General features: G+C 49.8%; 9 non-coding genes and 1 pseudogene across 9 annotated transcripts; all 10 read left to right on the top strand.

Moving 5' to 3' along the window:
* The first annotated feature begins 1,348 nt into the window (after nt 1–1,348).
* On the top strand, nt 1,349–1,539 carry LOC142704092 (U2 spliceosomal RNA). Its single transcript, XR_012867771.1, has one exon. It is a non-coding gene; the product is annotated as a U2 spliceosomal RNA (small nuclear RNA).
* A 1,348-nt stretch (nt 1,540–2,887) lies between these two features.
* On the top strand, nt 2,888–3,078 carry LOC142704090 (U2 spliceosomal RNA). Its single transcript, XR_012867770.1, has one exon. It is a non-coding gene; the product is annotated as a U2 spliceosomal RNA (small nuclear RNA).
* Nucleotides 3,079–4,424: 1,346 nt separating this feature from the next.
* On the top strand, nt 4,425–4,615 carry LOC142704089 (U2 spliceosomal RNA). Its single transcript, XR_012867769.1, has one exon. It is a non-coding gene; the product is annotated as a U2 spliceosomal RNA (small nuclear RNA).
* A 1,337-nt stretch (nt 4,616–5,952) lies between these two features.
* On the top strand, nt 5,953–6,143 carry LOC142704088 (U2 spliceosomal RNA). Its single transcript, XR_012867768.1, has one exon. It is a non-coding gene; the product is annotated as a U2 spliceosomal RNA (small nuclear RNA).
* Nucleotides 6,144–7,471: 1,328 nt separating this feature from the next.
* On the top strand, nt 7,472–7,662 carry LOC142704087 (U2 spliceosomal RNA). The gene has a single exon (XR_012867767.1). It is a non-coding gene; the product is annotated as a U2 spliceosomal RNA (small nuclear RNA).
* Nucleotides 7,663–8,991: 1,329 nt separating this feature from the next.
* Nucleotides 8,992–9,182, top strand: LOC142704086 (U2 spliceosomal RNA). Its single transcript, XR_012867766.1, has one exon. It is a non-coding gene; the product is annotated as a U2 spliceosomal RNA (small nuclear RNA).
* Nucleotides 9,183–10,524: 1,342 nt separating this feature from the next.
* LOC142704084 (U2 spliceosomal RNA) lies at nt 10,525–10,715 on the top strand. Its single transcript, XR_012867764.1, has one exon. It is a non-coding gene; the product is annotated as a U2 spliceosomal RNA (small nuclear RNA).
* Nucleotides 10,716–12,057: 1,342 nt separating this feature from the next.
* LOC142704083 (U2 spliceosomal RNA) lies at nt 12,058–12,248 on the top strand. The gene has a single exon (XR_012867763.1). It is a non-coding gene; the product is annotated as a U2 spliceosomal RNA (small nuclear RNA).
* A 1,340-nt stretch (nt 12,249–13,588) lies between these two features.
* Nucleotides 13,589–13,779, top strand: LOC142704082 (U2 spliceosomal RNA). Its single transcript, XR_012867762.1, has one exon. It is a non-coding gene; the product is annotated as a U2 spliceosomal RNA (small nuclear RNA).
* A 1,342-nt stretch (nt 13,780–15,121) lies between these two features.
* Nucleotides 15,122–15,223, top strand: LOC142704098 (U2 spliceosomal RNA; annotated as a pseudogene).
* The last annotated feature ends 5,559 nt before the right edge of the window (nt 15,224–20,782 follow it).

Genomic DNA, 20,782 nt, shown 5'->3' with positions numbered 1-20,782 from the left:
TCCAGGACCGGTGCACCCTTCCCTTATGTGTTGACTAAAATCAGATTCCAAAAGTGCTATTTGTGTTTGCTATTGTTTTTGTCTTTCTGATGGGATCTCCCCTTTTAATCCCATTATTTCAACACCTGTTGGACAATGCATTTGTACAGTCATGTGTGATAATGAGCTCATTTATTAAATGCAATTAATTAATACATTGCCACCTCTTGTTGTGTGTGTGTGTGTGTGTGTGTGTGTGTGTGTGTGTGTGTGTGTGTGTGTGTGTGTGTGTGTCTTCTGTGTTTCTGTGTTTCCGGCATTTCACATTGGAACAGCTCATTCACCTTCCTTGTCTTCTCTCCGCCCTCCCTTTTAGGTAGGTTAAAGAGCTGCACCTGAGCCAGCCACTGATTGATTGATGCAGCACCACAGTCAAATAGTGGAGTGGAGTAGGGGGAACAGCAAACAGCCATTAAAGCAGCCCGCCCGCCACAATGGACCTACCTGTGTACACTAGATGGATGTGATGGAATGTACTGTCGTCCCTACATTTCCAAGAAGAAGTAAGAATTGCAGTTGCAACAAACCCTTGCTTGCCTACAAAGAGAGCAGCAATTTGGATTTGTTACTATGTTACCTGGAAGAATAACAAACTGTGCAAGGATGGAGGTTGTAGGAGCAAAGAGAAGTTGTCTGTAAAGTTGGTGGATGCCTATTTTCCATTTTGCAGTCCCTTGTCTCCCTCTTGTGGCCTCCTGGAGGCAAATAAATGTGCAAAAAAAAGACAGCCTGGCGGCCGGCTGTTGCAGTGTTGCCCTCTCAGGCAACACTGAGTGACTGACTGAGCCGCACCGTCTTATATAAAGTTCAGACGGAACTTTGCACGTGTCATAGTGGAGCCCTCAGGATTCCAGAGCCAGCTTTCTGACATCATAATGGGGCCTGCCTCAGAGATAAAAGCCTGGGCCCAGGCAGTGTTGGTCAGTGCTGCTCAGCAGGCAGCACTGGACTGGACTGGACTGGATTACAGCTGATACAAGGTGTGAAGGAACAAGGGGTGGCTGTGGGCATGCACTTGCTGCCGCTGCCAGTGTTTATCTGCATGGCAGGAGGGCATTTGGGCGTTGCCAGGAAGGCGTTTTTATGTAGATTCCTCCTCTTTCAGCACTGCATTGTGGTGCAAGCAAAAGAAGCAAATCCTGTGTAGCTTCCTCTCCGGCCTTTATTCACCTCCCTCCCGCTTAGTAGCTGTAAATGTGTGTGAGCCTGCAGGGCCCATGGAATTGCCTAGGAGTAGGCTGAATCAATCGCTGCAAGGGGTGAACAGCAGTATGGGACAGGCTCGGGCAAGGCAAGGGCCGCTCGGGTTATCGCTTCTCGGCCTTTTGGCTAAGATCAAGTGTAGTATCTGTTCTTATCAGTTTAATATCTGATACGTCCCCTATCTGGGGACCATATATTAAATGGATTTTTAGAACAGGGAGATGGAAATAGAGCTTGCTCTGTCCACTCCACGCATTGACCTGGTATTGCAGTATTTCCAGGACCGGTGCACCCTTCCCTTATGTGTTGACTAAAATCAGATTCCAAAAGTGCTATTTGTGTTTGCTATTGTTTTTGTCTTTCTGATGGGATCTCCCCTTTTAATCCCATTATTTCAACACCTGTTGGACAATGCATTTGTACAGTCATGTGTGATAATGAGCTCATTTATTAAATGCAATTAATTAATACATTGCCACCTCTTGTTGTGTGTGTGTGTGTGTGTGTGTGTGTGTGTGTGTGTGTGTGTGTGTGTGTGTGTGTGTGTGTGTGTGTGTGTGTGTGTGTGTCTTCTGTGTTTCTGTGTTTCCGGCATTTCACATTGGAACAGCTCATTCACCTTCCTTGTCTTCTCTCCGCCCTCCCTTTTAGGTAGGTTAAAGAGCTGCACCTGAGCCAGCCACTGATTGATTGATGCAGCACCACAGTCAAATAGTGGAGTGGAGTAGGGGGAACAGCAAACAGCCATTAAAGCAGCCCGCCCGCCACAATGGACCTACCTGTGTACACTAGATGGATGTGATGGAATGTACTGTCGTCCCTACATTTCCAAGAAGAAGTAAGAATTGCAGTTGCAACAAACCCTTGCTTGCCTACAAAGAGAGCAGCAATTTGGATTTGTTACTATGTTACCTGGAAGAATAACAAACTGTGCAAGGATGGAGGTTGTAGGAGCAAAGAGAAGTTGTCTGTAAAGTTGGTGGATGCCTATTTTCCATTTTGCAGTCCCTTGTCTCCCTCTTGTGGCCTCCTGGAGGCAAATAAATGTGCAAAAAAAAGACAGCCTGGCGGCCGGCTGTTGCAGTGTTGCCCTCTCAGGCAACACTGAGTGACTGACTGAGCCGCACCGTCTTATATAAAGTTCAGACGGAACTTTGCACGTGTCATAGTGGAGCCCTCAGGATTCCAGAGCCAGCTTTCTGACATCATAATGGGGCCTGCCTCAGAGATAAAAGCCTGGGCCCAGGCAGTGTTGGTCAGTGCTGCTCAGCAGGCAGCACTGGACTGGACTGGACTGGATTACAGCTGATACAAGGTGTGAAGGAACAAGGGGTGGCTGTGGGCATGCACTTGCTGCCGCTGCCAGTGTTTATCTGCATGGCAGGAGGGCATTTGGGCGTTGCCAGGAAGGCGTTTTTATGTAGATTCCTCCTCTTTCAGCACTGCATTGTGGTGCAAGCAAAAGAAGCAAATCCTGTGTAGCTTCCTCTCCGGCCTTTATTCACCTCCCTCCCGCTTAGTAGCTGTAAATGTGTGTGAGCCTGCAGGGCCCCATGGAATTGCCTAGGAGTAGGCTGAATCAATCGCTGCAAGGGGTGAACAGCAGTATGGGACAGGCTCGGGCAAGGCAAGGGCCGCTCGGGTTATCGCTTCTCGGCCTTTTGGCTAAGATCAAGTGTAGTATCTGTTCTTATCAGTTTAATATCTGATACGTCCCCTATCTGGGGACCATATATTAAATGGATTTTTAGAACAGGGAGATGGAAATAGAGCTTGCTCTGTCCACTCCACGCATTGACCTGGTATTGCAGTATTTCCAGGACCGGTGCACCCTTCCCTTATGTGTTGACTAAAATCAGATTCCAAAAGTGCTATTTGTGTTTGCTATTGTTTTTGTCTTTCTGATGGGATCTCCCCTTTTAATCCCATTATTTCAACACCTGTTGGACAATGCATTTGTACAGTCATGTGTGATAATGAGCTCATTTATTAAATGCAATTAATTAATACATTGCCACCTCTTGTTGTGTGTGTGTGTGTGTGTGTGTGTGTGTGTGTGTGTGTGTGTGTGTGTGTGTGTGTGTGTGTGTGTGTGTGTGTGTGTGTCTTCTGTGTTTCTGTGTTTCCGGCATTTCACATTGGAACAGCTCATTCACCTTCCTTGTCTTCTCTCCGCCCTCCCTTTTAGGTAGGTTAAAGAGCTGCACCTGAGCCAGCCACTGATTGATTGATGCAGCACCACAGTCAAATAGTGGAGTGGAGTAGGGGGAACAGCAAACAGCCATTAAAGCAGCCCGCCCGCCACAATGGACCTACCTGTGTACACTAGATGGATGTGATGGAATGTACTGTCGTCCCTACATTTCCAAGAAGAAGTAAGAATTGCAGTTGCAACAAACCCTTGCTTGCCTACAAAGAGAGCAGCAATTTGGATTTGTTACTATGTTACCTGGAAGAATAACAAACTGTGCAAGGATGGAGGTTGTAGGAGCAAAGAGAAGTTGTCTGTAAAGTTGGTGGATGCCTATTTTCCATTTTGCAGTCCCTTGTCTCCCTCTTGTGGCCTCCTGGAGGCAAATAAATGTGCAAAAAAAAGACAGCCTGGCGGCCGGCTGTTGCAGTGTTGCCCTCTCAGGCAACACTGAGTGACTGACTGAGCCGCACCGTCTTATATAAAGTTCAGACGGAACTTTGCACGTGTCATAGTGGAGCCCTCAGGATTCCAGAGCCAGCTTTCTGACATCATAATGGGGCCTGCCTCAGAGATAAAAGCCTGGGCCCAGGCAGTGTTGGTCAGTGCTGCTCAGCAGGCAGCACTGGACTGGACTGGACTGGATTACAGCTGATACAAGGTGTGAAGGAACAAGGGGTGGCTGTGGGCATGCACTTGCTGCCGCTGCCAGTGTTTATCTGCATGGCAGGAGGGCATTTGGGCGTTGCCAGGAAGGCGTTTTTATGTAGATTCCTCCTCTTTCAGCACTGCATTGTGGTGCAAGCAAAAGAAGCAAATCCTGTGTAGCTTCCTCTCCGGCCTTTATTCACCTCCCTCCCGCTTAGTAGCTGTAAATGTGTGTGAGCCTGCAGGGCCCCATGGAATTGCCTAGGAGTAGGCTGAATCAATCGCTGCAAGGGGTGAACAGCAGTATGGGACAGGCTCGGGCAAGGCAAGGGCCGCTCGGGTTATCGCTTCTCGGCCTTTTGGCTAAGATCAAGTGTAGTATCTGTTCTTATCAGTTTAATATCTGATACGTCCCCTATCTGGGGACCATATATTAAATGGATTTTTAGAACAGGGAGATGGAAATAGAGCTTGCTCTGTCCACTCCACGCATTGACCTGGTATTGCAGTATTTCCAGGACCGGTGCACCCTTCCCTTATGTGTTGACTAAAATCAGATTCCAAAAGTGCTATTTGTGTTTGCTATTGTTTTTGTCTTTCTGATGGGATCTCCCCTTTTAATCCCATTATTTCAACACCTGTTGGACAATGCATTTGTACAGTCATGTGTGATAATGAGCTCATTTATTAAATGCAATTAATTAATACATTGCCACCTCTTGTTGTGTGTGTGTGTGTGTGTGTGTGTGTGTGTGTGTGTGTGTGTGTGTGTGTGTGTGTGTGTGTGTGTGTGTGTCTTCTGTGTTTCTGTGTTTCCGGCATTTCACATTGGAACAGCCTCATTCACCTTCCTTGTCTTCTCTCCGCCCTCCCTTTTAGGTAGGTTAAAGAGCTGCACCTGAGCCAGCCACTGATTGATTGATGCAGCACCACAGTCAAATAGTGGAGTGGAGTAGGGGGAACAGCAAACAGCCATTAAAGCAGCCCGCCCGCCACAATGGACCTACCTGTGTACACTAGATGGATGTGATGGAATGTACTGTCGTCCCTACATTTCCAAGAAGAAGTAAGAATTGCAGTTGCAACAAACCCTGCTTGCCTACAAAGAGAGCAGCAATTTGGATTTGTTACTATGTTACCTGGAAGAATAACAAACTGTGCAAGGATGGAGGTTGTAGGAGCAAAGAGAAGTTGTCTGTAAAGTTGGTGGATGCCTATTTTCCATTTTGCAGTCCCTTGTCTCCCTCTTGTGGCCTCCTGGAGGCAAATAAATGTGCAAAAAAAAGACAGCCTGGCGGCCGGCTGTTGCAGTGTTGCCCTCTCAGGCAACACTGAGTGACTGACTGAGCCGCACCGTCTTATATAAAGTTCAGACGGAACTTTGCACGTGTCATAGTGGAGCCCTCAGGATTCCAGAGCCAGCTTTCTGACATCATAATGGGGCCTGCCTCAGAGATAAAAGCCTGGGCCCAGGCAGTGTTGGTCAGTGCTGCTCAGCAGGCAGCACTGGACTGGACTGGACTGGATTACAGCTGATACAAGGTGTGAAGGAACAAGGGGTGGCTGTGGGCATGCACTTGCTGCCGCTGCCAGTGTTTATCTGCATGGCAGGAGGGCATTTGGGCGTTGCCAGGAAGGCGTTTTTATGTAGATTCCTCCTCTTTCAGCACTGCATTGTGGTGCAAGCAAAGAAGCAAATCCTGTGTAGCTTCCTCTCCGGCCTTTATTCACCTCCCTCCCGCTTAGTAGCTGTAAATGTGTGTGAGCCTGCAGGGCCCCATGGAATTGCCTAGGAGTAGGCTGAATCAATCGCTGCAAGGGGTGAACAGCAGTATGGGACAGGCTCGGGCAAGGCAAGGGCCGCTCGGGTTATCGCTTCTCGGCCTTTTGGCTAAGATCAAGTGTAGTATCTGTTCTTATCAGTTTAATATCTGATACGTCCCCTATCTGGGGACCATATATTAAATGGATTTTTAGAACAGGGAGATGGAAATAGAGCTTGCTCTGTCCACTCCACGCATTGACCTGGTATTGCAGTATTTCCAGGACCGGTGCACCCTTCCCTTATGTGTTGACTAAAATCAGATTCCAAAAGTGCTATTTGTGTTTGCTATTGTTTTTGTCTTTCTGATGGGATCTCCCCTTTTAATCCCATTATTTCAACACCTGTTGGACAATGCATTTGTACAGTCATGTGTGATAATGAGCTCATTTATTAAATGCAATTAATTAATACATTGCCACCTCTTGGTGTGTGTGTGTGTGTGTGTGTGTGTGTGTGTGTGTGTGTGTGTGTGTGTGTGTGTCTTCTGTGTTTCTGTGTTTCCGGCATTTCACATTGGAACAGCTCATTCACCTTCCTTGTCTTCTCTCCGCCCTCCCTTTTAGGTAGGTTAAAGAGCTGCACCTGAGCCAGCCACTGATTGATTGATGCAGCACCACAGTCAAATAGTGGAGTGGAGTAGGGGGAACAGCAAACAGCCATTAAAGCAGCCCGCCCGCCACAATGGACCTACCTGTGTACACTAGATGGATGTGATGGAATGTACTGTCGTCCCTACATTTCCAAGAAGAAGTAAGAATTGCAGTTGCAACAAACCCTTGCTTGCCTACAAAGAGAGCAGCAGAGCAGCAATTTGGATTTGTTACTATGTTACCTGGAAGAATAACAAACTGTGCAAGGATGGAGGTTGTAGGAGCAAAGAGAAGTTGTCTGTAAAGTTGGTGGATGCCTATTTTCCATTTTGCAGTCCCTTGTCTCCCTCTTGTGGCCTCCTGGAGGCAAATAAATGTGCAAAAAAAAGACAGCCTGGCGGCCGGCTGTTGCAGTGTTGCCCTCTCAGGCAACACTGAGTGACTGACTGAGCCGCACCGTCTTATATAAAGTTCAGACGGAACTTTGCACGTGTCATAGTGGAGCCCTCAGGATTCCAGAGCCAGCTTTCTGACATCATAATGGGGCCTGCCTCAGAGATAAAAGCCTGGGCCCAGGCAGTGTTGGTCAGTGCTGCTCAGCAGGCAGCACTGGACTGGACTGGACTGGATTACAGCTGATACAAGGTGTGAAGGAACAAGGGGTGGCTGTGGGCATGCACTTGCTGCCGCTGCCAGTGTTTATCTGCATGGCAGGAGGGCATTTGGGCGTTGCCAGGAAGGCGTTTTTATGTAGATTCCTCCTCTTTCAGCACTGCATTGTGGTGCAAGCAAAAGAAGCAAATCCTGTGTAGCTTCCTCTCCGGCCTTTATTCACCTCCCTCCCGCTTAGTAGCTGTAAATGTGTGTGAGCCTGCAGGGCCCCATGGAATTGCCTAGGAGTAGGCTGAATCAATCGCTGCAAGGGGTGAACAGCAGTATGGGACAGGCTCGGGCAAGGCAAGGGCCGCTCGGGTTATCGCTTCTCGGCCTTTTGGCTAAGATCAAGTGTAGTATCTGTTCTTATCAGTTTAATATCTGATACGTCCCCTATCTGGGGACCATATATTAAATGGATTTTTAGAACAGGGAGATGGAAATAGAGCTTGCTCTGTCCACTCCACGCATTGACCTGGTATTGCAGTATTTCCAGGACCGGTGCACCCTTCCCTTATGTGTTGACTAAAATCAGATTCCAAAAGTGCTATTTGTGTTTGCTATTGTTTTTGTCTTTCTGATGGGATCTCCCCTTTTAATCCCATTATTTCAACACCTGTTGGACAATGCATTTGTACAGTCATGTGTGATAATGAGCTCATTTATTAAATGCAATTAATTAATACATTGCCACCTCTTGTGTGTGTGTGTGTGTGTGTGTGTGTGTGTGTGTGTGTGTGTGTGTGTGTGTGTGTGTGTGTGTGTCTTCTGTGTTTCTGTGTTTCCGGCATTTCACATTGGAACAGCTCATTCACCTTCCTTGTCTTCTCTCCGCCCTCCCTTTTAGGTAGGTTAAAGAGCTGCACCTGAGCCAGCCACTGATTGATTGATGCAGCACCACAGTCAAATAGTGGAGTGGAGTAGGGGGAACAGCAAACAGCCATTAAAGCAGCCCGCCCGCCACAATGGACCTACCTGTGTACACTAGATGGATGTGATGGAATGTACTGTCGTCCCTACATTTCCAAGAAGAAGTAAGAATTGCAGTTGCAACAAACCCTTGCTTGCCTACAAAGAGAGCAGCAATTTGGATTTGTTACTATGTTACCTGGAAGAATAACAAACTGTGCAAGGATGGAGGTTGTAGGAGCAAAGAGAAGTTGTCTGTAAAGTTGGTGGATGCCTATTTTCCATTTTGCAGTCCCTTGTCTCCCTCTTGTGGCCTCCTGGAGGCAAATAAATGTGCAAAAAAAAGACAGCCTGGCGGCCGGCTGTTGCAGTGTTGCCCTCTCAGGCAACACTGAGTGACTGACTGAGCCGCACCGTCTTATATAAAGTTCAGACGGAACTTTGCACGTGTCATAGTGGAGCCCTCAGGATTCCAGAGCCAGCTTTCTGACATCATAATGGGGCCTGCCTCAGAGATAAAAGCCTGGGCCCAGGCAGTGTTGGTCAGTGCTGCTCAGCAGGCAGCACTGGACTGGACTGGACTGGATTACAGCTGATACAAGGTGTGAAGGAACAAGGGGTGGCTGTGGGCATGCACTTGCTGCCGCTGCCAGTGTTTATCTGCATGGCAGGAGGGCATTTGGGCGTTGCCAGGAAGGCGTTTTTATGTAGATTCCTCCTCTTTCAGCACTGCATTGTGGTGCAAGCAAAAGAAGCAAATCCTGTGTAGCTTCCTCTCCGGCCTTTATTCACCTCCCTCCCGCTTAGTAGCTGTAAATGTGTGTGAGCCTGCAGGGCCCCATGGAATTGCCTAGGAGTAGGCTGAATCAATCGCTGCAAGGGGTGAACAGCAGTATGGGACAGGCTCGGGCAAGGCAAGGGCCGCTCGGGTTATCGCTTCTCGGCCTTTTGGCTAAGATCAAGTGTAGTATCTGTTCTTATCAGTTTAATATCTGATACGTCCCCTATCTGGGGACCATATATTAAATGGATTTTTAGAACAGGGAGATGGAAATAGAGCTTGCTCTGTCCACTCCACGCATTGACCTGGTATTGCAGTATTTCCAGGACCGGTGCACCCTTCCCTTATGTGTTGACTAAAATCAGATTCCAAAAGTGCTATTTGTGTTTGCTATTGTTTTTGTCTTTCTGATGGGATCTCCCCTTTTAATCCCATTATTTCAACACCTGTTGGACAATGCATTTGTACAGTCATGTGTGATAATGAGCTCATTTATTAAATGCAATTAATTAATACATTGCCACCTCTTGTTGTGTGTGTGTGTGTGTGTGTGTGTGTGTGTGTGTGTGTGTGTGTGTGTGTGTGTGTGTGTGTGTGTGTGTGTGTGTCTTCTGTGTTTCTGTGTTTCCGGCATTTCACATTGGAACAGCTCATTCACCTTCCTTGTCTTCTCTCCGCCCTCCCTTTTAGGTAGGTTAAAGAGCTGCACCTGAGCCAGCCACTGATTGATTGATGCAGCACCACAGTCAAATAGTGGAGTGGAGTAGGGGGAACAGCAAACAGCCATTAAAGCAGCCCGCCCGCCACAATGGACCTACCTGTGTACACTAGATGGATGTGATGGAATGTACTGTCGTCCCTACATTTCCAAGAAGAAGTAAGAATTGCAGTTGCAACAAACCCTTGCTTGCCTACAAAGAGAGCAGCAATTTGGATTTGTTACTATGTTACCTGGAAGAATAACAAACTGTGCAAGGATGGAGGTTGTAGGAGCAAAGAGAAGTTGTCTGTAAAGTTGGTGGATGCCTATTTTCCATTTTGCAGTCCCTTGTCTCCCTCTTGTGGCCTCCTGGAGGCAAATAAATGTGCAAAAAAAAGACAGCCTGGCGGCCGGCTGTTGCAGTGTTGCCCTCTCAGGCAACACTGAGTGACTGACTGAGCCGCACCGTCTTATATAAAGTTCAGACGGAACTTTGCACGTGTCATAGTGGAGCCCTCAGGATTCCAGAGCCAGCTTTCTGACATCATAATGGGGCCTGCCTCAGAGATAAAAGCCTGGGCCCAGGCAGTGTTGGTCAGTGCTGCTCAGCAGGCAGCACTGGACTGGACTGGACTGGATTACAGCTGATACAAGGTGTGAAGGAACAAGGGGTGGCTGTGGGCATGCACTTGCTGCCGCTGCCAGTGTTTATCTGCATGGCAGGAGGGCATTTGGGCGTTGCCAGGAAGGCGTTTTTATGTAGATTCCTCCTCTTTCAGCACTGCATTGTGGTGCAAGCAAAAGAAGCAAATCCTGTGTAGCTTCCTCTCCGGCCTTTATTCACCTCCCTCCCGCTTAGTAGCTGTAAATGTGTGTGAGCCTGCAGGGCCCCATGGAATTGCCTAGGAGTAGGCTGAATCAATCGCTGCAAGGGGTGAACAGCAGTATGGGACAGGCTCGGGCAAGGCAAGGGCCGCTCGGGTTATCGCTTCTCGGCCTTTTGGCTAAGATCAAGTGTAGTATCTGTTCTTATCAGTTTAATATCTGATACGTCCCCTATCTGGGGACCATATATTAAATGGATTTTTAGAACAGGGAGATGGAAATAGAGCTTGCTCTGTCCACTCCACGCATTGACCTGGTATTGCAGTATTTCCAGGACCGGTGCACCCTTCCCTTATGTGTTGACTAAAATCAGATTCCAAAAGTGCTATTTGTGTTTGCTATTGTTTTTGTCTTTCTGATGGGATCTCCCCTTTTAATCCCATTATTTCAACACCTGTTGGACAATGCATTTGTACAGTCATGTGTGATAATGAGCTCATTTATTAAATGCAATTAATTAATACATTGCCACCTCTTGTTGTGTGTGTGTGTGTGTGTGTGTGTGTGTGTGTGTGTGTGTGTGTGTGTGTGTGTGTGTGTGTGTGTGTGTGTGTGTCTTCTGTGTTTCTGTGTTTCCGGCATTTCACATTGGAACAGCTCATTCACCTTCCTTGTCTTCTCTCCGCCCTCCCTTTTAGGTAGGTTAAAGAGCTGCACCTGAGCCAGCCACTGATTGATTGATGCAGCACCACAGTCAAATAGTGGAGTGGAGTAGGGGGAACAGCAAACAGCCATTAAAGCAGCCCGCCCGCCACAATGGACCTACCTGTGTACACTAGATGGATGTGATGGAATGTACTGTCGTCCCTACATTTCCAAGAAGAAGTAAGAATTGCAGTTGCAACAAACCCTTGCTTGCCTACAAAGAGAGCAGCAATTTGGATTTGTTACTATGTTACCTGGAAGAATAACAAACTGTGCAAGGATGGAGGTTGTAGGAGCAAAGAGAAGTTGTCTGTAAAGTTGGTGGATGCCTATTTTCCATTTTGCAGTCCCTTGTCTCCCTCTTGTGGCCTCCTGGAGGCAAATAAATGTGCAAAAAAAAGACAGCCTGGCGGCCGGCTGTTGCAGTGTTGCCCTCTCAGGCAACACTGAGTGACTGACTGAGCCGCACCGTCTTATATAAAGTTCAGACGGAACTTTGCACGTGTCATAGTGGAGCCCTCAGGATTCCAGAGCCAGCTTTCTGACATCATAATGGGGCCTGCCTCAGAGATAAAAGCCTGGGCCCAGGCAGTGTTGGTCAGTGCTGCTCAGCAGGCAGCACTGGACTGGACTGGACTGGATTACAGCTGATACAAGGTGTGAAGGAACAAGGGGTGGCTGTGGGCATGCACTTGCTGCCGCTGCCAGTGTTTATCTGCATGGCAGGAGGGCATTTGGGCGTTGCCAGGAAGGCGTTTTTATGTAGATTCCTCCTCTTTCAGCACTGCATTGTGGTGCAAGCAAAAGAAGCAAATCCTGTGTAGCTTCCTCTCCGGCCTTTATTCACCTCCCTCCCGCTTAGTAGCTGTAAATGTGTGTGAGCCTGCAGGGCCCCATGGAATTGCCTAGGAGTAGGCTGAATCAATCGCTGCAAGGGGTGAACAGCAGTATGGGACAGGCTCGGGCAAGGCAAGGGCCGCTCGGGTTATCGCTTCTCGGCCTTTTGGCTAAGATCAAGTGTAGTATCTGTTCTTATCAGTTTAATATCTGATACGTCCCCTATCTGGGGACCATATATTAAATGGATTTTTAGAACAGGGAGATGGAAATAGAGCTTGCTCTGTCCACTCCACGCATTGACCTGGTATTGCAGTATTTCCAGGACCGGTGCACCCTTCCCTTATGTGTTGACTAAAATCAGATTCCAAAAGTGCTATTTGTGTTTGCTATTGTTTTTGTCTTTCTGATGGGATCTCCCCTTTTAATCCCATTATTTCAACACCTGTTGGACAATGCATTTGTACAGTCATGTGTGATAATGAGCTCATTTATTAAATGCAATTAATTAATACATTGCCACCTCTTGTTGTGTGTGTGTGTGTGTGTGTGTGTGTGTGTGTGTGTGTGTGTGTGTGTGTGTGTGTGTGTGTGTGTGTGTGTGTCTTCTGTGTTTCTGTGTTTCCGGCATTTCACATTGGAACAGCTCATTCACCTTCCTTGTCTTCTCTCCGCCCTCCCTTTTAGGTAGGTTAAAGAGCTGCACCTGAGCCAGCCACTGATTGATTGATGCAGCACCACAGTCAAATAGTGGAGTGGAGTAGGGGGAACAGCAAACAGCCATTAAAGCAGCCCGCCCGCCACAATGGACCTACCTGTGTACACTAGATGGATGTGATGGAATGTACTGTCGTCCCTACATTTCCAAGAAGAAGTAAGAATTGCAGTTGCAACAAACCCTTGCTTGCCTACAAAGAGAGCAGCAATTTGGATTTGTTACTATGTTACCTGGAAGAATAACAAACTGTGCAAGGATGGAGGTTGTAGGAGCAAAGAGAAGTTGTCTGTAAAGTTGGTGGATGCCTATTTTCCATTTTGCAGTCCCTTGTCTCCCTCTTGTGGCCTCCTGGAGGCAAATAAATGTGCAAAAAAAAGACAGCCTGGCGGCCGGCTGTTGCAGTGTTGCCCTCTCAGGCAACACTGAGTGACTGACTGAGCCGCACCGTCTTATATAAAGTTCAGACGGAACTTTGCACGTGTCATAGTGGAGCCCTCAGGATTCCAGAGCCAGCTTTCTGACATCATAATGGGGCCTGCCTCAGAGATAAAAGCCTGGGCCCAGGCAGTGTTGGTCAGTGCTGCTCAGCAGGCAGCACTGGACTGGACTGGACTGGATTACAGCTGATACAAGGTGTGAAGGAACAAGGGGTGGCTGTGGGCATGCACTTGCTGCCGCTGCCAGTGTTTATCTGCATGGCAGGAGGGCATTTGGGCGTTGCCAGGAAGGCGTTTTTATGTAGATTCCTCCTCTTTCAGCACTGCATTGTGGTGCAAGCAAAAGAAGCAAATCCTGTGTAGCTTCCTCTCCGGCCTTTATTCACCTCCCTCCCGCTTAGTAGCTGTAAATGTGTGTGAGCCTGCAGGGCCCCATGGAATTGCCTAGGAGTAGGCTGAATCAATCGCTGCAAGGGGTGAACAGCAGTATGGGACAGGCTCGGGCAAGGCAAGGGCCGCTCGGGTTATCGCTTCTCGGCCTTTTGGCTAAGATCAAGTGTAGTATCTGTTCTTATCAGTTTAATATCTGATACGTCCCCTATCTGGGGACCATATATTAAATGGATTTTTAGAACAGGGAGATGGAAATAGAGCTTGCTCTGTCCACTCCACGCATTGACCTGGTATTGCAGTATTTCCAGGACCGGTGCACCCTTCCCTTATGTGTTGACTAAAATCAGATTCCAAAAGTGCTATTTGTGTTTGCTATTGTTTTTGTCTTTCTGATGGGATCTCCCCTTTTAATCCCATTATTTCAACACCTGTTGGACAATGCATTTGTACAGTCATGTGTGATAATGAGCTCATTTATTAAATGCAATTAATTAATACATTGCCACCTCTTGTTGTGTGTGTGTGTGTGTGTGTGTGTGTGTGTGTGTGTGTGTGTGTGTGTGTGTGTGTGTGTGTGTGTGTGTGTGTGTCTTCTGTGTTTCTGTGTTTCCGGCATTTCACATTGGAACAGCTCATTCACCTTCCTTGTCTTCTCTCCGCCCTCCCTTTTAGGTAGGTTAAAGAGCTGCACCTGAGCCAGCCACTGATTGATTGATGCAGCACCACAGTCAAATAGTGGAGTGGAGTAGGGGGAACAGCAAACAGCCATTAAAGCAGCCCGCCCGCCACAATGGACCTACCTGTGTACACTAGATGGATGTGATGGAATGTACTGTCGTCCCTACATTTCCAAGAAGAAGTAAGAATTGCAGTTGCAACAAACCCTTGCTTGCCTACAAAGAGAGCAGCAATTTGGATTTGTTACTATGTTACCTGGAAGAATAACAAACTGTGCAAGGATGGAGGTTGTAGGAGCAAAGAGAAGTTGTCTGTAAAGTTGGTGGATGCCTATTTTCCATTTTGCAGTCCCTTGTCTCCCTCTTGTGGCCTCCTGGAGGCAAATAAATGTGCAAAAAAAAGACAGCCTGGCGGCCGGCTGTTGCAGTGTTGCCCTCTCAGGCAACACTGAGTGACTGACTGAGCCGCACCGTCTTATATAAAGTTCAGACGGAACTTTGCACGTGTCATAGTGGAGCCCTCAGGATTCCAGAGCCAGCTTTCTGACATCATAATGGGGCCTGCCTCAGAGATAAAAGCCTGGGCCCAGGCAGTGTTGGTCAGTGCTGCTCAGCAGGCAGCACTGGACTGGACTGGACTGGATTACAGCTGATACAAGGTGTGAAGGAACAAGGGGTGGCTGTGGGCATGCACTTGCTGCCGCTGCCAGTGTTTATCTGCATGGCAGGAGGGCATTTGGGCGTTGCCAGGAAGGCGTTTTTATGTAGATTCCTCCTCTTTCAGCACTGCATTGTGGTGCAAGCAAAAGAAGCAAATCCTGTGTAGCTTCCTCTCCGGCCTTTATTCACCTCCCTCCCGCTTAGTAGCTGTAAATGTGTGTGAGCCTGCAGGGCCCCATGGAATTGCCTAGGAGTAGGCTGAATCAATCGCTGCAAGGGGTGAACAGCAGTATGGGACAGGCTCGGGCAAGGCAAGGGCCGCTCGGGTTATCGCTTCTCGGCCTTTTGGCTAAGATCAAGTGTAGTATCTGTTCTTATCAGTCCTTGTAAGGATAGATAGCTCGGAGAACCACTGGGGGCTATAAACACTAGCTTAGCGATCCAAGAGCGTTCCAGACGAAGCCGGCGACGAACTGCGGAGAAGAACCAGCGAAGACGACGATCCAGAAGGGAGAAGCCGCCATCGGGGAAGAAGCTCCGGGAGATCGCTGCCGGGAAGAAGAAGGAGAACTGCGACAGAGACCTTCGGAGAAGAGCCGCTGCTGAAGGGGATCTTTGAAGAAGCTCGGCCGCAGAAGAAGCTCGACGAGGAACCGCTGCGGAAGAAATTTCGTGGAAGAACCTCGGCCAGCAAGGAGAAGATTTGCATAGCTCCGCCCCCTTCGGGAAAGAGCTATCGAAGATCCTCCCCAAGCGACAGGAACAGCTGGAAGAAGCCATGGCCTCAACCAGCAACCCTGCCACCCAGAAGAAGAAGGCTGATGGACCAGGTGAGCCGGCCCAGGCCAGGACATCTCCTCCTGAAGCCTCCTCAAGCCAACAGGCCACCAGGAAGCCGAACCAGGCTGCTCCAACCCTGGAGCCCTGGATGAAGCAGACGGTGGCCCTGAAGCTGAAGGAGGTGGACGGGAGAGTGCCGGACATGACGGAAGAAGTGTTCTGCCAGAAGATGCTCCTGGACCAGGGCTTCGCTAAGCCGGAGACCATCAGCATCCAGGCCTTCATGACCGGGATGTTCTTCGTGACCTTCGCTTCGATCAACATCTGCAGAAGGTACTGGGAGATGGTGAAAGCGGCGAGGCCTGAATCCCCTTTCTCTCGCTTTGTGGGCAACTGCCCTGTCCAAAGAGAGGAAAGGCGGGTGACGGTCTCAATGCGGAACCCACACACCCCCGGCAAAGACATCACCACGCTCCTGAAGCGGTTCTGCACAGTGGTGAGGGAACCCACCCACATCCTGAACGGACTCGGCTTCTGGACTGGCAAGTGGTCGGTAATCGTCCGACTGAACAAGGATTCCAGCGCGGAAGACGGCCTCCAACACCTGCCCCAGTCATTCTCGCTGGGCAACTCCTACGGCCTCATCTACTACCCGGACATGCCGCAGATCTGCAGGAGATGCAGCAAGAAGGGTCATTCGGTGAAGGACTGCAAGGAGGACGCCTGCAAGAACTGCCGGGTAACAGGACACGAGACCAAAGACTGCCCGAAACGGACAATGTGCAACCTCTGCGGACAAGCAGCCCACTCCTACAAGGACTGCCCGAAGAGGGATCGATCCTGGGCAACTGTAGCGGCGAAAGCTCCGGCCAGAGGGAACCCCGCCCCAGCCAGAGCTCCAGCGGCGCAGAAGACCGGGAATAAGAAGGATGGTAAGAAGACGACAGTCCCTCCCCCCCGTCTCCCGGCCCTCCCTCGCCCTACCCTTCCCACCCTCCCTCGCCCGGCCCTCCCCACCCCCCCGTCCCCAACCCCTGTCACCCCCACTGAGGCTCTCACCTTCTCCTACCCACCCATCTCAGTGGTCCTGTCACCTGCACCTCTCCCAACCCAGCCTCCCTTCTCCCCAGCTCCAGCAGCACTAACATCTTCCCCTCCAGCTGCTGGAGTCCTCTCCCTGGAGGATTTTCCCCCTCTTGTCTCCTCAGGTGCCATCCAGAGGAAGAGAAAGGTGAGGGACAGCCCAGCTGCTGAGTCCTCAAAGCGACAAGTCGTGGAAATCTGCGAAGATTCCCTTGCGCAGCAGGAGGAAATGGAGCAGATGGTGGAGGAACTCGTGTCTGAACCTGAGGTCATCGACTTCACAACAGACATCCAGGTGGCTACAATCCTGGAACAATTTTTGTCAGAGGGCCTGCTGGATCTTTCGGACCCGCCAGGAGAGGAGGATCCGCCCGACCGGACTGGTAACTAAGGTGTATCGTTTGCACTAACCTTCTTTATTCTCCCCCATGGCTGCTAAACTTAACATCTTTAGCCTCAATGTGAGGAGTGTTAGAGATAGGACTAGATGTCAGATGGTGCTAACTTTTCTTTCCAAGCAGTCGAGTGATGTATTTATGCTGCAGGAATGTACTCTCCCCTCTTCCAGGTCATACCATCATCTGGCCAGGCAGTGGACCCATGGCCCGTCCTACTGGTCTGGTGGGGGCGACTGTAAGTCTGCAGGGGTTGCCATCCTGATTAGGGGAAGCGTATTTACTGTTGACTCTGTCCAGGAGCTCGCCTGCGGCCGCTTGTTGGTCGTAGACGGTTCCTGGGCAGGAGAGCCGATTAGGCTCATCAACGTGTACGCTCCCCCTATGAAGGCTGAGCGCCTGGAACTATTCCAGACCCTGCGGACCCAGCTCGCCACCACTAGGGCAGTGGTGATGGCCGGGGACTTCAACTGCCCCATCGAAGAGGATGGACGAAGTTCCGGCACTTCAATCAAACTGGATGTCAGTTCCAAACTGCTTATCGAGATGGTAACCGAAGCATCCTTGCAGGACGTTGTGGGCTCCATGGGGATTGGCTCTGTGAACTATTCATGGAGCCGACCCGATGGCTCACTTCGTTCTCGGATTGACTTTGTGTTCACCTCCCGGGCAGTCAAGCAGCATGGGCACTCCATGGTCCCCTGCTTCTTCTCTGACCACAGGGCCATTCTCTTCCAGGGTGCCATCGGCCACGGTTTTCCTCCCGGCCCTGGCTCCTGGAAGCTGAATTGTGCCCTGCTGGAAAGAGAGGAGGTACTGGCGGAACTTAGAGACGCCTATATTGTTTGGAGGAATGATAAAGTTTTCTTTGACAAAACCTGTGACTGGTGGGAATATGTTAAAGTTGAATTTCGTTGTTTCTTTCAGGCAAAAAGTCGTCAACAGGCGTGTGAGAGGAAGAGAGACTTCAGAGAGATGCAGCGTCAGCTGCGATCCCTGCAAGACCTCCTTCAATGCGGCTGGGACGTCAGGAAGGAGCTGGAGGAAGCCAAAAAGGGCCTGAAAAGGCACTTTGAGGAGGAATCCAAGCGAATTGTCTTTCGTTCCAAGGTGGAGAACCTGGAGAAGGGTGAGAAATGTAACTCGTTCTTTTTCAGGAAACTCCATGCCGGCCACACGCCCCTGAAGGAACTTCGAGATGAGACCGGAAACATGCATTCTGGGAAGAAGGAGGTGATGGGAGTCGTCACAGACTACTACCGAAGCCTCTACTCCCGGAAAACCACTGACCCCGAAGCCGCCGATAAATTCCTGTCAGGTATCACTAATCATCTTGATCCTGCAGGTACGGAGGCTATGGATGTACCCCTGACGGTGGAGGAACTGCTCTCTGCCGCTAAATCCTTCAGACCCGGCAGGACCCCGGGCAGTGATGGTCTCCCAGCAGAGCTCTATGTAGCGCTGGGGGACTTGATCAGTCCGGACCTGCTGGAGCTCTATGAGGAGATGGTGGTGGAGGGTAGAATGCCACCGTCCTTGAGAGAAGGCATGATCACGATCTTGTATAAGCGGAAGGGGGAGAGATGTGACCTGAAAAACTGGCGTCCCATCTCTCTCCTGAACGTGGACTACAAGATCCTCGCCAAAGTATTGGCCAACAGACTGAAGGTTGTCATCGGACAGATCATCGGATCGGACCAAACCTGCGGCATTCCTGGCCGTAGGGTGGCCGACAGTCTTGCCCTGGTGAGGGACACGGTGCATTACATGCAAAGCCGCCGTACACACGCGGCCCTGGTCAGTCTGGATCAGGAGAAGGCTTTTGACCGGGTCTCTCACGAATTCATGGGTAAGGCTCTGCGTAGGCTGCGGCTTGGCAGGTTGTTCTGTTTGTATGTTAACCTGATGTATTGCGACATTTACAGCTCGGTGCTGGTGAACGGCTGGAAGACTGACCCCTTTCCTGTATCGTCGGGGGTTAGACAAGGCTGTCCTCTTTCACCTCTCCTTTTTGTTTGTGTTATAGAGCTCTTCGCAGAGGCTATCCGGCAGAATGGAGAGATCAGAGGGATCACCGCACCAGGTCCAGGACACTTCGAGGTCAAATGCTCGCTGTACATGGACGACGTGACCGTCTTCTGCGCTGACCAGAGTTCGGTGACTGCACTCGTCCAGACCTGTGAGGAGTTCGGACGCGCTTCAGGGGCAAAAGTCAACTGCGGGAAGTCGGAAGCCATGCTCTTCGGAAAGTGGTACCTGCCTTCTCCTGCCTCCTTCCCGTTTACTATCAAGCCGGACTTCATCAAAATTCTGGGAGTCTGGTTCGGTAAGGAAGGTGCAGCCCTAAAGTCGTGGGAAGAACGCTTGGCCAAAGTCAACCAAAGGATCGGACTGTGGAGCCTCAGACAACTCACTATTGAGGGCAAAGCAATGGTCCTGCGTAACGAAGTCTTGCCTGTGCTACAATACACTGCACAGGCATGGCCCCCTCTTGCCACCGTCTCGAGGGCCATTACCAGGACTGTGTTTCGCTTCATCTGGGGCTCGAAAATGGACAGAGTAAAGCGGACTGTTATGTACAAGGAGCCCCGCAAAGGTGGGAAGGGTATACCCGACATTCCCACTCTGCTGCGGATCGCTTTTGTATGTGACTGTGTTCGTAGGACTCTGAGGACAGCAAACGGCTCTGCGGGCAAGGCCATGTCCCGCTACTTCCTCCTTCCCCTCTGGCGAGGTTTTGGCTGGGACAAGTGGGACAGCTCCTTCCCTTACAACTGGCACGCTCCCTGGTTCTACGGAGATGTCGTCCGGTTCGTGAGGGAGCATCAACTGGAGGGTCTTAAGCCCGACTTGTGGAAACCTAAGACGATCCACAAGCACATCAGAGCAAAGGACTCACTGGAGTCTGTTCCAGGGCTTCATGCCGACACGTTGGAGACTGTTTGGACTAACGTGTCATCTGGCAGGTTGACCAACGGGCACAAGGACATTTCATGGATGGCCATCCAGGGAGGACTGCCTCTTAGGTCATTCATGCATGCCCGCAACCTGTGCAAGACCCGGTACTGCCCCAGGTGCCCCTTCACGGAGGAAACATCTTTGCACATTTTCTGGCAGTGCCCCTTTGCACAGGGTCTGTTGAAAGCCTTGGAACATGAACTCAAGGACTCAGTACCCAGGAACAGACTGTCGTACCGCTCGGTACTTTATGGACTATTTCCTGGGAATACCACGGATGGAGCAATCCAGGAAGCCTGGCGCCTTATGAACTGCTTTAAGGACGCTATATGGTTTGCCAGGAACCGTCTGATTTTGCGGAGAGAGAGTGTGTCCGTCCAGGACTGCCGCAGGCTGATCCACAGCCTGCTCAGAGACTATTCCACCTGGGACAGCCCGGACGTCGATGAGGAAGAGGACTGATACTCCCCTTCCCCCCACTCTCCCTTCTTGTGTGTTGTCTTTCAATAAAGCTTCGGGCCTGTGATTTCCCCCTTCCCTATCCCCTCCTACCCACTCCCCTATCCCATCACTTGTCTGTAATGCTTTGTTGTTTGGCTTTAGTGAATGCAAGAATGTTAGTGTAGCATGTGGTGTAATGTATAGCATAGGCTAGCCTGTACTGTGTATTATACTGTCATGTTATGTTTGACGACTGTTATTATTTATTATTTGCTGCTTCATGGCTTGCGCTGCGTCGCAGTAATGTTTGTATGATGACGATTGATTGTCAAT

Source organism: Rhinoderma darwinii, unplaced genomic scaffold, assembly GCF_050947455.1.
Source record: "Rhinoderma darwinii isolate aRhiDar2 unplaced genomic scaffold, aRhiDar2.hap1 Scaffold_300, whole genome shotgun sequence".
Classification (NCBI taxonomy): Eukaryota; Metazoa; Chordata; class Amphibia; order Anura; family Rhinodermatidae; genus Rhinoderma; species Rhinoderma darwinii.
This window is presented reverse-complemented; position numbering and strand designations above follow the sequence as displayed.